The sequence below is a fragment of the Hyaena hyaena genome, unplaced genomic scaffold (assembly GCF_003009895.1).
Source record: "Hyaena hyaena isolate Hyena2069 unplaced genomic scaffold, ASM300989v1 scaffold_441, whole genome shotgun sequence".
Classification (NCBI taxonomy): Eukaryota; Metazoa; Chordata; class Mammalia; order Carnivora; family Hyaenidae; genus Hyaena; species Hyaena hyaena.
In genome coordinates this window covers 297912-317092 of record NW_024081074.1, presented here as the reverse complement: position 1 = coordinate 317092, position 19181 = coordinate 297912, and the positions used below count along the sequence as shown (strand labels likewise).

Below are 19181 nucleotides of genomic sequence, written 5' to 3'. Positions count from 1 at the left end.
TTAAATTTTTCTTTATTTTTGGCTTTCTGCAGTTTGAGTATGATGTGTCTATGTGTAGATCTCTTGTATTCATTGTGTTTAGGGATTATTGAGTTTCTTGGATCGTAGATTGATGTTTTTTTGGTGAAATTTGGGGAGCTTTTAACCATTGTTTTTTAAATATTTTACAGGCCCATTTTTCTTTTCCTCTCCGTTTGGGACACCCATTAAAAATTTTTAGCCTGCTTAATGCCTCACAGGCCTCTGAGACTTTTTCATTTTCTTTCAGTCTTTTTTTTCCTCTGTGTTCCTCAGATTGGATAATTTCTCTTGATCTTTTTGTTTAGTTCTTCTGCAGTCTCAGATTGAGTCCATCTAATACACTTTACATTTGGATATTGTGCTTTTCAAGTCTATAATTTCCACTTTAGTTCTTTTTTTTTTTTTTTTTGAGAGTTTCTGTTTTCTGTTGAGATTTCCTGTTTGTGGAATAATTTACATCAGATTTTCCTTTAATTCTTATAGAAGAATTTACAATTGCAATTACAATTGCTGCTTTGAAGTATTAGCTGTTTCAAACATCAGGGCCCACTCAGAGTCTGTTTCTATTTTTTTTAATGTTTATTTAATTTTGAGAGAGAGAGAGAGAGAAAATGATTGGGGAGGGGCAGAAAGAGAGGAGACATAATAATCTGAAGCAGACTCCAGGCTCCAAACTGTTGGCACAGAGCCTGATGCGGGGCTTGAACCCACAAACCAGAAGATCATGACCTGGAAGTTCAACCAACTGAGCCACCCAGGTGCCCCATGAGTCAGTTTCTATTGACTGTTCTTTATCTTGAGTATGGGTCACACTTCCATTTATTAAAAATTTGCTTCTACTTAATTGGTAGAATATATTATTCCCCATGTTTGTTTGGTTGCTGTTGTGTTTGCTTAGTTATTTTTCTTCATTTTTCTGTTCGTATTTTTTTTTTAATTTAATTTTTTTTATTTAGTTTTGTTTGAAAGACAGAGATAATGTGAGCAGGGGAGGGTTAGAGAGAGAGGGAGGTACAGAATCTGAAGACAGGCTCCAGGATCTGAGCTGGTTGTCAGCACAAAGCCCGATATGGGGCTCGAACCCATGAACCGTGAGATCATGACCTGAACCAAAGTTGGACACTTAACCGACTGAGCCACCCAGGCGCCACCCGTTTGTGTTTTAAAGCTAGAGTTCTTAGGGGTTGCCCTGCGACCACATAACGTAGTGGTCAGTTATTGGTTGAGTAGAGGTTACATCCAAATACCTCAAGGCTGTAAGGCTTTGACCATCTTCTGGTGGATGTATATGAGTGGGAGAGCACAAATCTAAGGCAATTTCCAGGTGTGGCTTAATTTTTACTTTGTACCTGGCCCTCTTGGGTCTCCTCTACACATGCCCATAGTTTTCTAGTCAGCCTGGGAATTTTAGAAAGTTCATCTAGCACTTTTATGGCTTTAATTTTCAAGATCTTCCCATTAAATTTCAGGCAGGCCTGCCTCTGTCCCATCTGAGACACTGTTCTCTTCCTAGCAGAGCCACTGGTTTTCCCCATTTGTTTTACCCTGTTTTTCTTTTTATTGACAATGTTATTCAGTGTAGGTTTTCATCTTTCATTCCAAATTAAGTCAGCCCCTCTAGCAACAGAGCTGCTGGATATCAAGCCCGTCCTGTTAAAAGTTCATCTGCAGACCGACCTGAGCTAGTGATGGGAGCATCTCCAAGTAGTAAGTCTATAGACTCCCACTGCCTTTCGTGAAGTTCTGCTAGTTTTCTATGAATAAATAATTCTCAATTTGTTGTTTACTTTTTGACAAATTCTGAATCCTTGAAATAGTTATTTTTGGCAATCTGTCCAGTTTAATTCTTATTTTTAAAGGAGAGGATTTGCTGACCTTTTTATTCTACAATAGCTGGAAATCTAACCAGCAAGTTCTTTTTATTCTGTCTTTCAAAATATACCTTGAATCCATTTTCGTCTTAGGTCTTCCATGCTACTATCTTATGACATTTTGGTACATCATTATCTCCTCTTGGACCTTAAGCAACTTTATAACTACCTTTTGCTTCTTTTGTTGCCCTCTTACAATTCATTCTTTTTAAAAAAATAAATGTTTTAGTTTAGAAAAGCTGTAGATTTACATAAAACTTCTACGTAGTACAGAGCTTTCTCAATTTCCTGAGAACTAGATTCCCTGTTAATAACATCTTATGTTATTGGGGCACCTGGGTGGTTCAATGTCCAACTCTTAATTTTGGTTCAGCTCATGATCCCCCAGGTTGTAGGACAGCCCCATGTTGGGCTGTGTGCTAAGCATGGAGCCTGCTTGAGATTTTCTCTCTCCCTTTCCCTCTTCCCCTTCCCTGTGCTAGTGCATGTATGTGCATGCTCTCTCTCAAAAATATTTTTGGAAAAAAATCTTACTTTATTATGATTGTCATAATTAATGAATCAATAGTGATACATCATTATTAACTAAACTCCAGATTTTATTTGGATTTTATTGTCCTTTCTGTGTTCCAGGATTCCATCCAGGATACTACATCACATTTAGTTTTCATATTCCTTTTATTCCTCGAAGTTCTGGCAGTTTCTCAAACATTCCTTGTTTTTAATGACCTTGACAGTTTCGAGGAATATTGATTGGGTATTTCATGTCTCAAGTTTTATTTTGGCAGATATTTTTCTTGTGTCACTTGGTTTATAAGTTTGGGGAGGAAGACCAATAGGGAAAGTGTCAGTGTGTATTAATCACATAATCCTTCCCCTATAGTCCCTGGAACATGCCAAGGTTTTTGGGCATTTGTAACTATCATTCTTAAACCTTGAGAGCTTTCCCTTGACTCTTCTTACGCCTGGTGCCTTCTCAGTTTACTTATTTACTCATTTACTGGGTTTGTTTTCTTCATTTGGTACTTTGTAGTTACTTGTACGTCTTTGTCATTAAAGTGTTAGCCCAAGAGTACAAAGACTTTGTTTTCTTTATTATTGTATACATGGCATATAGTAGGCACTTATTAAAGTTTTCTTTATAGAAATTACTAAGTGGCAGTCCTTTTTAGAAAAAAATTTAATGTTTATTTTTGAGGGAGAGAGAGAAAGTGTGTGCATGTGCACACAAATAGGGGAGCGGCAGAGAAAGAAGGAGAGAGAATCCCAAGTAGGCTCTGTGTTGAGAGCACAGAGCCCCACATGGGGCTCAAACTCAACCCGTGAGATCATGATCTGAACTGAAGTCAAGAGTTTGATGCTTAAATGACTAAGCCACCCAGGTGCCCCACTTAAGTGGTAGTCCTTAAAGCACATGAAGTGGAGGTATGTACAATGTAGATGTACAATGTGAGTTTGAACTATATGAGTCTACTTATAGGTGGATTTTTTCCATATGGTACTGTAGATGTATTTTCCTTATGATTTTCTTTTTTATTATTGTCATTTTAATTTGTTTGAGAGAGAGTGAGAGCACATGAACAGGGGAAGAGGGGGCAGAAGGAGAGAGAGAGAGGAGAGAGAGAGAGAATGAGAATCTCACACAGGCTCCACGCTTAGCATGGGACCTGACTCCAGGCTCAATCCCATGATCCTGGGATCATGACCTGAGCCAAAATCAAGAGTCAGACCCTCAACCAATGGAGCCACCCAGGCATCTCTTTTATGATTTTCTTAATAACATTTTCTTTTCTCTAGCTTACTTTGTTGTAAGAATATAATATATAGCATATGTAACATACAAAATCTGTGTTAATCGACCAAGCCCTATTGGTAGGGCTTCCCTCGTTTTTAGGGAGCCAAAAGTTATACACAGATTTTTGACTGGATGGGGAGGGGGTCAGTGCCCTTAGCCCTATGTTGTTCAAGGGTCAACTGTAGATCATGTAAAGGACAAAGTGAAGACCTACATTTTAAAAGTAAATGGTTACATATGAAGTAAAGCACAGTGTAGGTTCAATAAATTCTAGATTTGTCTTGTTGGCATTTTGCAAAAAAACCCATTTTTTGTATTTTTAGAATTTTTATAAAATTTACCATTTTAATTATTTTTAAGTGCACGGTTAAGTGACATTTGCATTGTTGTGCAACTATCACCATTATCCATCTCCTGACCACTTATATTGTAAAACTAAAACTGAATACCCATTAAACAACAACTCTTCCTTTTCCCCCATTCGCAGTCCCTGGGAACCACCTTCTACTTTGTCTCTAAGAATTTTACTCTTCTAGGTACCTCCTGTATGTAGATTTATACTTTTGGTTGACTAGATTATTCCGTTTAGCAAAATGTCCTTAAATTTCATCTAAGTTATAGCATATGTCAAAATCTTTTAAAAAAAAAAACAACTGATGAATCATATTCCTTGTATGTATATACCATGTTTTATTTATCCATTCATCTCTAGACACTTGAATTGCTTTCACTTTTTGCCTCATGTGAATATGTTCTTATGTGATTGTGGGTGTATAAATATTTGGTTGAGCCCCCAGTTTAAATTCTTTTGGGTATATACCCAGAAGTTAATTTCTGGATATTTGGGAGTAGAATAGCTAAATAATGTGTCTTCCTTAATGCCCCTCACACATTTAGCTCATTACCCCACCCACAATCCCTCCAGCAACCCTCAGTAAGTTCTCTGTATTTAAGAGTCTCTTATGTTTTGTTCCCCTCCTTGTTTTTATATTATTTTTGTTTCCCTTCCCTTATGTTCATCTGTTTTGTATCTTAAGTTCCTCATATGAGTGAAGTCATATATTTGTCTTTCTCTGACTAATTTCACTTAGCATAATACCCTCTAGTTCCAACCATGTAGTTGCAAATGGCAAGATTTCATTCTTTTCCATTGCTAAGTAATACTCCATTGTGTGTGTGTATATATATATATATATATATATATATATATATATATATAGCACATTTCTTTATCCATTCATCCATTGATGGACATTTGGGCTCTTTTCATACTTTGGCTATTGTTAGTAGTGCTGCTATAAACATTGGGGTGCATGTGCCCGTTTGAAACAGCACATCTGCATCCCTTGGATAAATAACCTACTAGTACGGTTGCTGGGTCATAGGGTAGTTCTAGTTTTAATTTTTTGAGGAACCTCCATACTGTTTTCCAGAGTGGCTGCAACAGTTTGCACTCCCAGCAGCAGTGCAAAAGAGATCCTCTTTCTCCACATCCTTGCCAATTTCTATTGTTGCCTGAATTGTTAATTTTAGCCATTCCGACTTGTGTGAGGTGATATCTCATTGTGGTTTTGATTTGCATTTCCCTGATGATGACTGATGTAAAGCATTTTTTCACGTGTCAGTTGGCCATCTGGATGTCTTCTCAGAGAAGTGTCTATTCATGTCTTTTGCCATTTCTTCACTGGATTATTTGTTTTTTGTGTGTTGAGATTGATAAGTTCTTTATAGATCTTGGGTACTAACCCTTTTTCTGATATGTCATTTGCCAATATCTTTTCCCATTCCATCAGTTACCTTTTAGTTTTGCTGTTTCCTTCACTGTGCAGAAGCTCTTTATTGTGATGAGGTTCCAATAGTTCATTTTTGCTTTTGTTTCCCTTGCCTCCAGAGACCTGTCAAGTAAGAAGTTGCTGCGGCCAAAGTCAAGAGGTTTTTGCCTGCTTTCTCCGCTAGGATTTTGATGGCTTCCTGTCTTAGGTTTAGGTCTTTTATCTATTTTGAGTTTATCTTTGTGTATGGTGTAAGAAAGTGGTCCAGGTTCATTTTTCTGTATGTCCGCTGTCCAGTTTTCCCAGCACCACTTGCTGAAGAGACTGTCTTTATTCCATTGGATATTCTTTCCTGCTTTGTCAAAGGTTAGTTGGCCATATGTTTGTGGGTCCATTTCTGGGTTCTCTATGCTGTTTCATTGATCTGAGTGTCTGTTTTTGTGCCAGTACCATACTGTCTTGATGATTACAGCTTTGTAATACATCTTTGTAAATCCTTGAGGTCCGGGATTGTGATGCCTCCAGCTTTGGTTTTCTGTTTCGGGATTGCTTTGGCTATTTGGGGTCTTTTCTGGTTCCATACAAAGTTTAGGATTGTTCTGGCTCTGTGAAGAATGCTGGTGTTATTTTGATAGGGAAGTTTATTTCTGAGAGAGGGAGGGAGGGAAGGTCAGGGAGGGGGGTAGGGGGGGAGAGAGAGAGAATCCCAAGCAGGATCTGCTTTATCAACACAGAGCCCAATACAGGGCTCAGTATCACAAACTGTGAGATCATGACCTGAGCCGAAATCCAGATTTGGATGCTGAACTGACTGAACCACCTAGGTGCCCCTAAACTTTTAATTTTTTGAGGAACTGCCATAATGGTTTTTTAGTGACTGCACCATTTTACATTCCTACCAGTAGTGCACAAGAGTTTCAGTTTCTTCATGTCTTTGCCAACTTTTATTATGTTTTTTTTTTAAGTTTATTTTGAGAGAGAATATGTGCACCACCTCCACATGTAAGCAGAGGAGGGACAGAGGGAGAGGGAGAGAGCAAATCCTAAGCAGGCTCTGCTCTGTCAGCCCAGAGCCAGATGTGGGGCTTGGCTTGATCCCATGGCCTTGTGACTGGGGGATCATGACCTGAGCCAAATCAAAAGTTGGACGCTTAACTAACTGAGCCACCCAGGTACCCCTTGATAGTTGTTCTCCTAATGGGTGTGATATGGTATTTCATTATGGTTTTAGTTTGAATTTATTTCCGTAATCATTAGTGATGGTGAGCCTCTTCATATTCTATTGGCCATTTGTATATCATCTTTGGAGAAATATCTATTCAAGTCTTGCACTGATTTTTTTAATCACATTATTTGTTTTTTGTTGTTGAATTGTGAGAGTGTATTTCCAGATCAGTGATTTTTAAATATTTTCTCCCATTCTGTGGATTGCCTTTTCATTGTTGACTGTGTCCTTTGGACAGAAGTTTTAAAAATTTTGACCGCTTTATTGAGATATAATTGATGTAACAAACTATCTATTTGGTGTTGTATAATTTTGTTAATTTGGACATATACAGCTTCCCATGATATTAACACCACAATCAAGGTGATAGACATATCCAACACTTCCCAAAGATGCCTATGTCTCTTTTTTCTTTGGTGGTGAAAGGAGTACTTAACAGTTATATCCACCTTCTTAATAAAAGTTTAGGTGCATAATATCATATCATTAATTATAGGCACTGTGTTGTACAACAGATCTCTAGGCATCTAGGATAACTGACACTTTATACCCATTAAATAACAACTTCCCATTTTCCCCACCTACCAGCCCTTGGAAACCACTATTTTTTTCTCTGATTCTGTGAATTTGACTATTTAGATACAAGTGGAATCATGTAGTATTTGAACTTCTATGACTGGATTATTTCACTTAACAGAATGCCTTCCAGGTTCATCCATGAAAAGTTTTAAATTTTGATGAACTCCAGTTTATCTATTTTTTTGTTGACAGTGCTTTTGGTGTCACATCTAAGACATTGTTGCAAAAATCCTATGTCACGAAGCTTCTCCTTTCTATTTTCTTTGAAGAGTTTTATAGTTTTCGCTGTTACATTTAGGTTTGTGATCTATTTTGAGGTAATTTTTGTGTTTGATGTAAGGTTCAGTCTAACTTCATTCTTTTTCTTTTTTTGGCATAAGGATATCTAGTTTTCCCATCACCATATATTTACAAAACTGTCCTTCTCTGTGAAGTAGTCATGTCACTCTTGTTGAAAATCATTTGACCATGTATATGCAAGGGATTAATTCTGGACTCTTTCTCATTGGTCTGTGTATCTGCCTTTTATACCAGTAACCACAGTTTTAATTACTGTAGGTTTGTAGTTAAGTTTTGAAATCAGAAAGTGTACATTCTCTGGTCTTGTTCTTTTTCAGGATTGCGTTGGTTATTTCAAGTCCCTTGAGATTCTGTATGAGCTTTTGGATGGATTTTTTTCCTACAAAAAATGTCATTGAGATTTTGATAAGGATTGCATTGAATCTGTAGGTCACTTTGGTAGTGTCGACGTATTAAGTGTTAAGTCCTCTAATCCATGAGCATGGGATATATTTCCATTTATGTATTTTAAATTTCTTTTAGCAGTTTTTTTTTTTTTTTTTTGGCAGCGTTTCATTGTATAGGTTTTTCACCTCTTTGGTTAATTCCTAGGTAACTTACTCTTTTTGATGATGTTGTAAGTGGAATTATTTTCTTTTTCATTTTTAGATTGTTCATTGTGTAATGAGATGTAACTGATTTTTGTGTGTTGATTTTGTATCCTGCAACTTTGGTTAATTTATTAACCCCAGTAGTTTGTATGTGTGTAATCTTTAGACATTTCTGTATATAAGATCATGTCCTCTAAAACAGATACTTTATTTCTTTCATTCCAATCTGGATGCTTATTATTTATTTTCTTGCCTAATTACTTCCATTGGAACTTCAGTATTGTGTTGAACTGAGAGGGCAAAATGGGCATTTATGTCTTGTTCCTAATCTGAAGAAGGAAAACCTTAGAGGAAAAGTCTTTCATCAGTAAGTATGTTAGGTGTAGGCTTTTCTTATGTGCTCTTTATTAAGTTTAAAAAGTTTCCTCCTATTGGTAGTTTGTTGAGTGTTTTTATCATGAAAGGGTGTTGAATTTTATCAGATGCTTTTTCTCCATCATTTGAGGGTATTTTGTGTTTTTTGCCCTCTTCATTATGTTAATATGACCTATTACATTGATTTTTTTTTCATATATTGAGCTTTCTTTGCCTTTCAGCAGTAAATCCCACTGGGTTATAGTGTATATTCCTTTTAATATTCTGCTGAATTTGGTCTGCTAATACTTTGTTGAGGAATTTTGCATCAATATTCATTAGAGATAATTGGTCAATAGTTTTCTTTTAAATGTCTTTGTCTGGCTTTAATATTAGGGTAATGTCCTCATCCAGTGAGTTAGGAAGTGCTCCTTTCTCTTCAATTTTTTTGGGAGGTTTCAGAATTTGGAAGAATTGTTTCAGAAGAAACCATGTATCAGTATTTGATAAAATGCATTAGTGCAACCATCTGGTCCTGAGCTTTTCTTGTTGGGAGCTTTATGATTACTGGTTCAATATCTTTACAAATTATAGGTCTGTTTAGATTTCCTATTCATTGTTCATTCTTGGTAGGTTTTATGTTTCTAGAAATTTATCCATTTCACCTATGTTATACAATTTTTCATGTATAGTTGTTCACGCAGCTCTGATATGATCCTTTTTATTTCTATAATCTCTTTCTGATTTTAATTTATTTGAATCCTTTCTGTTTTTCTTATTCTAACTAACAGTTTATCTTTCAAAGAGCCAGCTCTTGGTTTTATTGATTTTATTATTTTTCTCTTCTTTTTTTAGTTTATGTCTGGTCTAGCCTTTATTTCTTTCCTTCTGTAACCTTTTGGCTTAGTTTGTTTTTCTTTTACTAATTAAGATGTAGAGTCAGGTTGTTTTGAAATCCTTTTTGACATAAATATTTACAGCTCTAAATTTCTCTTAGTATTGCTTTTGCCGTATCCTATAATTTTTGGTATGTTGTGTTTTCATTTTCATCTTTTTCAAGATTTTTTCTAATTTCCCTTGTGATTTCTTCTTTGAAACATTGGTTAAGAATTTACTGTATAATTTCCACATCTTTATGAATTTTCCAGTTTTCCTTCTGTTAATTTCTAGTTTCATTCCACCGTGATTGGAAGAGATACTTTGTCTGATTTTAATTTTATTAAATTAAGGTTTTTTTGTGGCCTAACATGGTCTATTCAGAAAAATGTTCCATGTGGACTTGAGAAGAATATGTATTGTACTGTTTTGGGGTTGAGTATTCTGTATTGGTCTGGCAGGTCCACTTGGCCTATAGTGTTCAGGTCCTCTCTTTCCTTTTTGATCTGAGTGGTTGCTCAATTATTGAAAGTGGGGTATTGAGTTTTTGGTTGTTATTGTGTAGGTATGTATTTCTCTTTTTTAATTCTGTCCATGCTTGCTTCATATATTTTGGAACTCTGCTGTTTGGTGCATATATGTTTATAATTGTTATATCTTCTTGATGAATTGATCATTTTATCAATATTTAATGCCCTTTGTGTCTTTTTACAGCTTTGACTTACAGTCTATTTTGATATTAGTGTAGCCACTCTAGTTCTCTCCTGGTTACTATTTGCATGGAATATCTTTTTCTGTCCTTTCACTTTTAGCCTATCATGTCCTTAGATCTTATAGACACTGTATATTAGGATCGTGCTTTTTAAATTCATTCTGCCGTCTGAAATGGTATTCAACATCATTAATCATCAGTTAAGTGTAAATTAAAACTGTAGTGAGATATTATATAATCACCAGAATGACTAATAGGGTTGGTGAGGATGTGGAAGAACTGGAATGTTCTTATGTTGCTGGTGGAGGATATAGATTGTCAGCTACTCTGAAAAAGTGTTTGGCCATATATGCTAAAGTTAACTGTGTGTGTCTTAGTGACCTAGCAATTCCTTCTGAGTATATATCCAACAGAAATATGTGTTGATGTTCACCAAAAGGTATGTTCAAGGAGGTTTGTAGAACCTATGTTTGTAATAGTTAAAAAATGGGAACTTTTATGCCCATCAATAGTAGAATAGACAAATTAATTGAGGCATAGTCACATAATGGAGTATTATACAGCAATGAAAATGAACAAATACAGATAATGTGAAAGAATTTCAGAGCTGTAACAGATATTGAGTGAATATAAATACAAGAGAGTATGTGTTATGTGAATTAATTAATATGAAATTTAAAAGCTGGCAAAAACAGTCTATGGTAATAAATGTCAAAATGACAAAAATTAAAATAGGTTGTAGATAAGAATTTTCAGGTACAGATGTGATTCGCCTTTGTTTATTTTTTCCTACTAACTTATACACTTAATTTTACATATTTTTATGTTCTTGCCAGCTTCAGCCTCAGAATATTGGTAAAAGTACTGAGCTGTTTATTTATTGACTGTTTATTTGGGAGAGAGAGAGATTGTGAGCAGGGGTGGGGCAGAAAGAGAGAGAGAGGGAGAGAGAATACCAAGCAGGCTCCTTGCTGTCAGTGCAGAGCCTGAAGCAGGGCTTGAACCCACAAACCACGAGATCACGAGTTGAGGGTAAATTAAGAGTAGGATGCTTAAGACTGAGTCATCCAGGCACCCCCTAGCTGTTTGTGTAAATGTAGCCTTGAACTGGTTTCCATTAGATTGATGCCTTTTTGATTTAACTGTTGTGGTTTGGGGAATTACTGTTTTTCCTGAAAGAGATGTTACTGATTTAAATGGAAAAAAATTTATGTTAACAATATTTTATTTCTGAGGTTAGTCAAGATTTGACTTCAACATTTTAATTTAAAAATTGAAAAAGGCAGTTGAGAATTTAAATTTGTAGAAAGACAATATACTGAATAAATCCTCCTCAACCATTTTGTGACATTCTGTGTGTCTGTATGTATGGTAGGAGAATTTCCTATGGTAGCCATTTTCTTGAAAGATGAACTGGAATGATACACAGTATTCTGGAAAGTTCGAGTGAGAAATAAGTGGGTATTCAGGTCCTGACTTTGCTCAGCTTTATGACCTTGAGTAAATTATATTATCTTTTTGTCCTCAGAGTTCTCTTTTGTAAAATAGGGGGTTTTAGACTAGATCTTTGTTTCTTAACTATTTAGAATTTAGCCCTATACTTGCCTTAATTAAAATGCTCTAAAAACTGAGGTAGCATGGTGATTGCCCTTGGATAGAGTATTGGTAGCATGACATAAGGGGCATTTTTATGTTTTATGTTGTATTCCATGTATTAATATATTAAAATTTTTCTTTGACAATTCTTTAATGTTATTTGACATTTCAAAATAATATTATGACTAAAAATAAATTAAAACAGTTATAATGTTTAATTTGTTTTTTTCAAACTGGCCGCCACCCAGTAGAGAATTACTAAAATATGCCAGTGGTTGCAAAGTGGCAGCATAAAATGAAAATACACACACTATTTTTTTTTTAGTTTGAGTTAGTTGCTAATATTTGAAAATGACATCTCACAATAAAATTTGGAACTTTCTGAAAAATCAGCATATCTGATGATAACTGAGCTGGCATTCCTGTATACAGCTGTTGACTGGGGCTGAGAAGCTGTTGCTGTTCTAGATGAGCAAATGATCTCTAATTATTAACAGAATCTCCCATTTCTATTATCTCTTTTCTTCCTCTGCCCCCTTCTTCCTTCCTGTCTCCCTTTTTCCCTTCTGTTCTTCTAAGGTATAATTCATTTACCATGAAATTCACATTTTTAAAAGTACGAATACAACTCAGTAGTTTTTAGTATATTCACAAAGTTGTACAACCATAACCACTGTCTAATTCCAGAACATATCAGGACCTTTTTTTTGGTACCTGTTCTCAGTCATACTCCTGTCCTAGGAAATCACTAATCTTTCATTCTCTATAGATTTGCTTCTTCTGGATATTTCAGGTAAATGCAATCATACAATATGTGGCCTTTTGTATCTGACTTACTTCATTTAGCATAATGTTTTAAGGTTCAGCCATTTTGGAGCTTGTATCAGTCCTTCATTCCTTTTAATGACTTAATTAATATCCTGTTATTTGAATTTATACCACTTTTTTATTCATCAGTTGATGGACATTTGAGTTTTTGCTTTTTGTCTCTTCTAAGTAATGCTGCATTGAATATAGTGTACATGTTTTTGTGTGGTTTTATGTTTTTAGTATTCTTGGATGTATACCTAAGCACTGAAATAGTGATTCATGTGGTTCCAGTTTTTCCACATTTTCACCAACACTTGTCATTGTCTTGTCATTTTAGTTACAGCCATACTACTGGTGTAAAGTAGTAGGATGCCATTGTGGTTTTGATTTGCGTTTCCCTGATAACTGTGATATTAAGCATCTTCTCAAGTGCCTATTAGACATTTTTATATCTTCTTTGGAGAAATGTCTCTTGAAATCTGTTGTCCATTTTATAATTGGATTAGTTGTTTTATTATTGAATTGTGGTAGTTCTTTATATATTTTGTATCCTTGACCCTTAGTAAGTTTATGATTTGCCAATATTTTTTCCCAGTCTATGAGTTGTCTTGTCACTATCTTGAGAGTGTCCTGTGATGCACAAAAATGTTTAATTTTGAGGAAGTCCACTTGTTGCTTGTGCTTGTAGTATCACATTTAAAAAACTATTGCCTAATCCAAGGTCATGAAAATTTGTACCTTCGTTCCTTTCTGAGAGGTTTTTTTTGGATTTAGCTTTTGCATTTATGTCTTTGATCCATTCTGAATTGATTTTTTGCCTACTACATGAGGTGGGAGTCCAACTTCATCCTCTGGCATGTGGATATCCAGTTGTTCAGTGCCATTACTAAAGACTGTTCTTTTACTGTTATCTTGGCAACCTTGTCAAAGATCATTTGACCATAGATGTTTGGGTTTATTTCTGGACTCAATTCTATTCCACCAGTCTCTATCCTTATGTCACTATTCCCGTTGTTTTGATTGCTATAGCTTTGTAGTAAGCTTTGAAATCAGGGTGTGTGAATATTCTAAGTTTACTTTTCTTTTGCAGTATTGTTTTTAGCTTTTCAGAGCCTCTTGTACTTCCATATGAATTTAAGAATCAGCTTTTCCAGGGGCATCTGGGTGGCTCAGTTGGTTAAACGTCTGACTTCTGCTCAGATAATGATCGCGTGGTTCATGAGTTCGAGCCCCACATTGGGCTCTGTTGCTGACAGCTCAGAGCCTGAAGCCTGCTTTGGATTCTGTGTCTCCCTCTCTCTCTCTGCCCTTTCCCAGCTCATATTCTGTCTCCCTCTCTCAAAAATTAATAAACATTAAAAATAATTTAAAAAATAAAAATCAGCTTTTCTGTTTCTGAAAAAAAAAAAAAAGGCCAATGGAATTTTGATAGAGATTGCATTGAATCTGTAAATCACTTTGGAAATATTCCCATCTTAACAATATTGTCTGTTCATGTCCATGAACATGGGATGCCTTTCCATATATTTAATCATCAATTTTTTTCAATAACGTTTTATAGTTTTCAGTGTATACAAGACTTTTATTTCTTAAATATATTCATAAGTAATTTAGTCTTTTTGGTATTATAAACACAGTTTATTTTTATGTGACTTTTTAAAAAATCATATTTAAATTCCAGTATAGTTAACATGCAGTGTTAATTTAGTTTCAGGTGTACTACACTGTAATGATTCAACAATTCTTTATATTTCTCTGCTCATCAAGATAAGTGTACTCTTGGTGCCTCTGTGGCTCATTCACTTAAGCATCTGACTCTTGATTTTGGCTCAGATCATGATTTCACAGTTTGTGAGTTGAAGCCCTGCATTGGGCTCTGTGCTGATAGTGCAGAGCCTGCTGGGAATGCTCTCTCTCCCTCTCTCTCTGCCCCTCTCCCACTGGCACACTCTGTCTCAAAAAAAAAAAAAATTTTTTTTTTAAAGTTAAAGTGTACTCTTAATGCCCTTCGTCTATTTCATCCGTCCCCCTCCCACCTCCCCTCTGGTAACCATCTGTGTTAGTCTATTTTTTGGTTTGTCTCTCTTTTTTTTCCTTTGTTCATTTGTTTTGCTTATTAACTTCCACATACGAGTAAAATTATGTGGTATGAAAACAGGGGTGCTTTTAGTCCTATATCCAGTACAGTATTAAAAAGGAGTGATAAGACTGGCCATCCTTGTTTCATTTCTAGTCTTAAGGGGGCATGCACCTAGTCTTTTGCCATTAAGTATAATGTTAGCTGTGGGTTTTTTTATGGATGACCTTTATCACCCTGATGATGAAATTCTCTTATTTTCCTAGTCTTGCAAGTATTTAAGGTAGTTAGATTTTGGCAAATGCATTTTCTCTGTATATTGAGATGTTTTGGTCCTTTTTAAAAGTTATTTATTACATTGATTTTGTATGCTGAACCTACCTTTTGTGGATTATGTCCCACCTATTCGTAGTGTATAACTCCCCCCCCCCACTTTTTTTAATATTCTGGATTAGGTTTGCTAGTATTTTTTTGAGGATTTTTATATCTCTGTTCACTTGGGGATCTAGTTTTCTTGTGATGTTTTCATCTGGTTTATCAGTAATCAGTAATACTGGCTTCAGTTCTCTCTCTCTGTCTCTGTCTCTAGTTCTCTCTCTTAATAGTTAGTGGTAGTTTTTCCTTAAATGTTTGAAAGCATGTGGTTTGGACTTTTATTTCCAGAAAAACTTTTCATTTCTAATTCAATCTCATAAATTTTTATATTGAATTCAGATTTTTAATTCCTACTTGAGTTGGTTTAGGTAGTTTCTAGTAATTTGTGTCATCCAAGTGATCCAATTTATTGGAAATATAATTGTTCATAGTATTATCTTATTCTTTTTATTTCTGTAAGGTTGGTAGTAATGCTCTATCTTTAATACCTCAGTTTAGTTATTTGTGTCATTTTTTTTTCCTTGGGTAGTCTAGCTAACAGTTTGCTAATTTTCCTCTCCAATCCTTATTGTTTCCTTCTTTCTGCTTGCTTTGGGTTTCAAATGCTCTTCTTTTTCCAGTGTCTTAAGGTAGAGGTTTAGGTTACTAATTTGAGATACTTCTAATTTTTAATATGAACATTACAGTTAGAAATTTGTCTCTCAGTTGTACTTCAGGTGCATCTAGTAAGTGTCAGTATGTTTTCTTTTCACTTGCATTTATCTCAAAGTATTTTCTAATTTCCTTCATGACTTCTTTTTTGATCCCTTGGTTCTTAAGGAGTGTGTTGTTTAATTTTCATGCATTTGTGAATTTCCCAAGTTTCCTTCTGTTATATTTCTGATTTCATTGCATTGTTGATAGGGAAAATACTTCATATAACTTCAGTCCATTTATATTTACTGAGATTAGTTTTATTGACTAACATGTGGTGTGTTTTGGAAAATGTTCTGTGTGCATTTCCAAAGAATGTGTTTCCAAAGAATGAGTGTTCCACAGATGTCTATTAAGTGTAAAAGTGTTATAATATTATTCAGGTCTTCTGTTTTCTCACTGATTTTTCCATTTGTTTTATCTGTTCTTCAAAATTGGACATTGAAATCTGCAACAGTTACTTTTGTATTATCGATTTCTTCTTTCAGTTCTATAATTTTTTCTTCCTGTATTTTGAGAATATTGTTAGGTGCATACATGTTTATAATTACTATATCTAGTTGATGAGCTGGCTGTGCTTTCATTATAAATGTTCTCCTTTGTCGCTAATAACAATTTTTGTATTTTCTTTTGTCTTCTATTAGTATAGCACTGTAGATCTTTTCTGACTACTGCTTACATGGTATATCTTTTTTCATCTTTTTACTTTCAGTTTTGTCTTTGAATCTAAAGCGTGTCTGTTGTGGACAGCATATGGTTGGACCATATTTTGTCTTGTTTTGTTTTAAGTTTATATGTTAGACCATGCGAGTTGGGGAGGGGCAGAGAGAGAGAGAGGGAGAGAGAGAATCTCAGGCAAGTTCCACACTGCCAGCACAGATCCCGACACGGGGCTTGAACTCACAAAACCATGAGATCATGATGTGAGCTGAAACGAAGAGTTGACACTTAACTGACTGAGACACCCAGGCACCCTGATAATGTTTTTTCTTTTTAACTTTTTTTTTTTTTTTAAGAACAATTTTAGGGGCGCCTGGGTGGCTTAGTCGGTTAAGCGTCTGACTTTCGCTTAGGTCATGATCTTGTGGTTCATGGGTTCGAGCCCTGCGTCGGGCTCTGTGCTGACTGCCAGCTCAGAGCCTGGAGCCTGTTTCGATCTGTGACTCCCTCTCTCTGACCCTCCCCTGCTCACGCTCTCGCTCTCTCTCTCTCTCTCCTAGAAATAAATAAAACATTAAAAAAAATTAAAAAAAAAAAGAACAATTTTAAATGTTTGCTTATTTTAGAGAGAGAGAGGACAGAGTACAAGCTGGGGAGGGGCAGTGAGAAAGGGAGACACAGAATCTGAAGCAGGCTCCAGGCTCCGAGGTGTCAGCACCGAGCCCGTTGCAGGGTTCGAACTCACCAACTCTAAGATCATGACCTGAGCCCAAGTCAGATGCTCAACTGACTAAGCCACCCAGGCATCTCACCTGATTATGTTTTTTTAATCTACTGTGCTTATCTCTATCCTTTAAATGGTTTGTTCATTCCACTTATGTAATTACATATTAGTAGAATTACATTTGCTACTTTGTTTATATTTGTGTTTTATATGTTGTATCTTCTTTGTTGATCATTTTTCTATAACTGCTTTCTTTCGTGTTCGATATTTTCTAGGATGCTAATTTAATTTTTTTGTTTCTTTTGCCACTTTTAAAAAGTTTATTTTTACCAGCTGCCCAGGGTGTTAAAATCAATAACTTAAAACAGTGCAGTTTGGGGGCCTCTGGGTAGGTAGCTCAGTGGGTTAAGCGTCTGACTTTTGATCTCAGTTCAGGTCAGGATCTCATGGTTCATGGGATCGAGCCTTATATCAGGCTGTGGGGTGACAGTGTGGAGCCTGCTTGGGATTCTCTCTCCCCCTCTCTTTCTCTGCCCTCCCCTGCTTTTGCATGCCCTCTTTCTCTCCTTCTCTCTGTCAAAATAAATAAACTTTTAAAAAAGACAACAGGAGGGACGCCTGGGTGGCTTAGTCGGTTAGGCATCCGACTTTCGCTTGGGTCGTGATCTCGCGGTTCGTGGGTTCGAGCCCCGCATCGGGCTCTGTGCTGGCTGCCAGCTCAGAGCCTGGAGCCTGTTTCGGAGTCTGTGTCTCCCTCTCTCTCTGGCCCTCCCCTGCTCACGCTTTCTCTCTCTCCTAGAAATAAATAAAAATATTTAAAAAAATAATAATAAAAAAATAAAAAATAAAAAGACAACAGGAACCAGAATATCAATATAGTTTGGGTTGATGCCATCTTTTTTTTTTTTTTTTTTTATTTTATTTTATTTTTTTTTTATTTCTAGGAGAGAGAGAGAGACAGCGTGAGCAGGGGAGGGTCAGAGAGAGAGGGAGTCACAGACTGAAACAGGCTCCAGGCTCTGAGCTGGCAGTCAGCACAGAGCCCGACTCGGGGCTCGAACCCACGAACCGCGAGATCATGACCTAAGCGAAAGTCGGACGCTTAACCGACTAAGCCACCCAGGCGCCCCAAGGGTTGATGCCATCTTAATTACAGCAGCATGCACTTTTATATAACGCCATTCTTCCCCCTTTGTGCTGTTATTCTTATGCAAATTATATTGTTCTCATGTGCCCAACGAAATACTTCATATTGTTGCTTTATACAGTTTCTTTAAACCTGTGTAATTTTTGTTGTTGTAGAGAAAAGAGGTAACATAGGCTCACTGCATATCCTGAGAAAGAACTGCTTAAAAGATCCACCCTTGGCTAGCAACTGAGAACTTATCACTGTCCATGCCTGCCTCACTGATAAGAATGCTCACTGTGCATAAACTGCTTATACAGACAGTATCATTCGTGCTGAATAGCTGCTTTTCTTCTGGGAGTTAGGAATTTTGGTGTGTGCTAGACAGAGGGTACACATTGATCAGTCCCTAATAAAAACCCTCAGTGCAGAGTTTCCAGTCTTCCCTGGTGTTGTCATAACTAATTTCGGGGTGGGGGCGGCTGTGTGTGGGATTAAATGTGTTTTATGTGACTTTATTAACAAAAGATCCTTAGGAGCTAGCTCTGACCTTCCTGGACTTTGCCTTGGTTGCCCTTTCCCTTAGTGTCCTTTGCTGTAGTAAATTATAGCTGTCAGTGTGACTGTATCATGGAGCCTGTTGAGTTCTCTATCAAGTTCTTGAAACTGGGTATTTCACTACATACTGCTATAATAGATTACCGCAAATTTGGTGACTTAATATAAGTTTATCATTTTAAAGTTTTGAAAAGTCAAAAGTCTGAAGTGAGTCTCACTGAGCTAAAATCAAGGTGTCAGCATTGTTATGGTCATTCTGGAAGCTCTAGAGAAAAATGCATTTTTCTTGCCTTTCCCACACTCTAGCAGCTACCTGTATGCATTGGCTCACGGCTGTCCCATTCTGTCTTCAAAGTTACAGTCAGTGGTCGAGCCTTTCTTACGCAGTACCACTCTGACACTTTCCTATGGATTATAATGATCCCTGTGATTGTGTTAGGTCCAGCCAAATAATCCCGGATAATCCT

The 19181-nt window shown here is 36.2% G+C and overlaps 1 protein-coding gene across 1 annotated transcript in view; it reads left to right on the top strand.

The window, feature by feature from the left end:
- MAP3K2 (mitogen-activated protein kinase kinase kinase 2) overlaps positions 1–19181 on the top strand; it is an 82473-nt gene that overhangs the window by 28892 nt on the left and 34400 nt on the right. The window lies entirely within an intron of this gene.